Raw genomic sequence first — 2,841 nt, forward strand, 5'->3', positions numbered from 1 at the left:
GGCTACTAACCCCAAGTTTCCGAGTTTGATTCCAGGCACTGACCTGAATAATAATAATAATAATAATAATAATAATAATAATAATAACAACAACATCGAAAAATACCTTTGGAATGAGAACCCAGGTTCGAAATTTCCCCAAGACACCTGATGAAGGCTGGAGGGTATATCAGCCGAAACATTGCGTTAACAACAAACAAAATGAGGACAAATATCCGTCAATTGTAAAAAATGTAAATAATGTATGTTAATTGCTGTTGTGTACGTCACAGAGAACCGATTCTTCTTTATCGATTATATGTTCATCACATATTCGATTCATTAGTACAAGAGATTCTGGGATTACCCGGTGTTTCGTCAACATTGTGTCTGGTCAGCAAGAACTCCCGGATCAATGCATGGACAACAGAATGAAAACACTCTTTGACCGCGAATTTAATAAAAAGTTCAATTCCATGTTCTGGGAATATAACCAATTGAGAACAATCTGCCTCTATGGGTTTAATAAAAAAAAACTGAGTCCCAAATTCTAAGAATATAACCGAATATGACAGACAGTTGAAGAGTGAGTACAATGGCTGAAATATTAATTTCAAATTTTGGAACAAAGCTAGCAATTTCGAGTGGAAGAGAGTAAGTCGATTACAACGATCCCAGTGCAAAACTTAGGTACTTATTTTATCGACCCCGAAAGGATGAAAGGCGAAGTCGAGCTCAGCGGAATTTGAAATAATAACGTAAAGACGTTTGTCCGGAAGTTAACGACTCGCCCAGCTCGCCAACTTCTGTCATATGAATATAAAAACGAGGCCAATACCAGACTGGTAATCTATTTTATCGAACAACGGATTGGATGAAAACAATAAGTTAAACTCAGTGGGATGTGTACTCATAAGATAAACGACCGTAGTTAAATGTCAAAAAGCATTTTGTCTGACGCTGTAACGATTGTAAAGGTGTAAGGTTAGGATTTTAGGCGTGTTGCAGAGAAAGGGTGTAAGGAACCATGCCACTTGGGCTGCATTAATCGTAAGCAATGCATTAAAATTATTATATATTCATATTTTCAGACTTGTGTCCTTATCTTGGTTGTTATATTTATAATGGAGGCGCAATGGCCCAGTGGTTAGAGCAGCGGACTCGCAGTCATAGGATCGCGGTTTCGATTCCCAGACCGGGCGTTGTGAGTGTTTATTGAGCGAAAACACCTAAAGCTCCACGAGGCTCCGGCAGGGTATGGTGGCGAACCCTGCTGTACTCTTTCACCACAACTTTCTCTCACTCTTACTTCCTGTTTCTGTTGTGCCTGTAATTGAAAGGGGCCAGCCTTGTCACACTGTGTCACGCTGAATATCCCCGAGAACTACGTTAAAGGTACACGTGTCTGTGGAGTGCTCAGCCACTTGCACGTTAATTTCACGAGCAGGCTGTTCCGTCGATCGGATGTACTCTTTCACCACAACTTTCTCTCACTCTTTCTTCCTGTTTCTGTTGATCAACTGGAACCCTCGACGTCGTAAGCGACGGAGTGCCAGCAACAACATGTTTATAATATTGCAGCCGTTGCAAGGCAGTGAGCTGGCAGAATCGGTAGCATGCCGGGCAAAATGCTTAGCGGCATTTCGTCCAGTTCTAAGTTCAAACTCCGTCGAGATCGACTTTGTCTTTTCACCTTTCGAGGTCATTAAAATATTTATGTTCTAAGTTCAAATACGGCCGAGGTAAGCATTGGCATGCATCCTTTCGGAACCGATAATATAAAGTACCAGTCGAGTACTGGAGTCGATGTAATCGACTTGTCCCCTACCCCTCTCGGATATTGTCGTTGATCCCTGGAACGGATTGGCGTCCCATTCAAGGGAATGTTGTGATCTCGATCATTAATACGCCATGAAAACCGAGTAAGCGACCATATGAGCCTAAGGGTCAATTAAAATTTAACACACACATTTATATATATATAAAATTTAATGAACACAGGATAAACATGGGAGCTACTAATAAATTTTTGCTTTGGAGACATGAATCTAAGTATGTTTTTATAACATGCCTTGTGCCTTCAAGCAATATTCAAGCTTTGAGCACATGGTTTATTCTATTTGCAAATCAGGACGCTGGTAGAAGACAAATAACGAGAGAGAAAAACGAGAAAAGGTAGATGCAAAAAGTGGAAGAGCGATTAAAAACGGACTATACACACACACACATAGTGTGTGTGTGTATGTGTGTGTGACAGTCTAACTGAGACACGTTTGTTCTTTCCTCTTACCTTTTTTTTATTTTGTTCCCTCCCCCACCTTGTCTATTCTTTCGGTAGAAGAGCGTATGCTCAAAACGTAAAAGGCTTCTGATTTTTCCTGAGCGTAAACCTAATGTATCCACTTTGATTGTTTACCTCGTCTTCGTGTTTTCTTTTCCTCTCTGTACCACGTACATACATGAATACATACATACATGCATACATAGTGATGTTTCTCTTCACTTCGACATGGCTGTTCCGTACGAACAGACAGACGTTACTGCGGTTTTTTTAACTCCAAGGGGACATTTCCTCTAGCTGGTTAACGATACAATCTGCATCCGATATATTATGAGCAGGGGAGCGAACCCCTACCACATTCTAGAGACGAGACAAGCAGACCAGCCTGGTTTCGGGTTATATCTACCCTTCCTCGGTGCTGGACACCTCGTCTGCTTGAGTTGGCAGTAGTTCGCTTCTACTCGCAATATATATATATATGTATATATATATTCAAGCGACGGCATTCAGTCGCTGATCTTGCAACAAGCAAAGAAGCTGGTTATAAAATCTCCGTAAGAGATTTCATAACTAGCTTATTT

This window comes from Octopus bimaculoides, chromosome 26 (assembly GCF_001194135.2).
Source record: "Octopus bimaculoides isolate UCB-OBI-ISO-001 chromosome 26, ASM119413v2, whole genome shotgun sequence".
Lineage (NCBI taxonomy): Eukaryota > Metazoa > Mollusca > Cephalopoda > Octopoda > Octopodidae > Octopus > Octopus bimaculoides.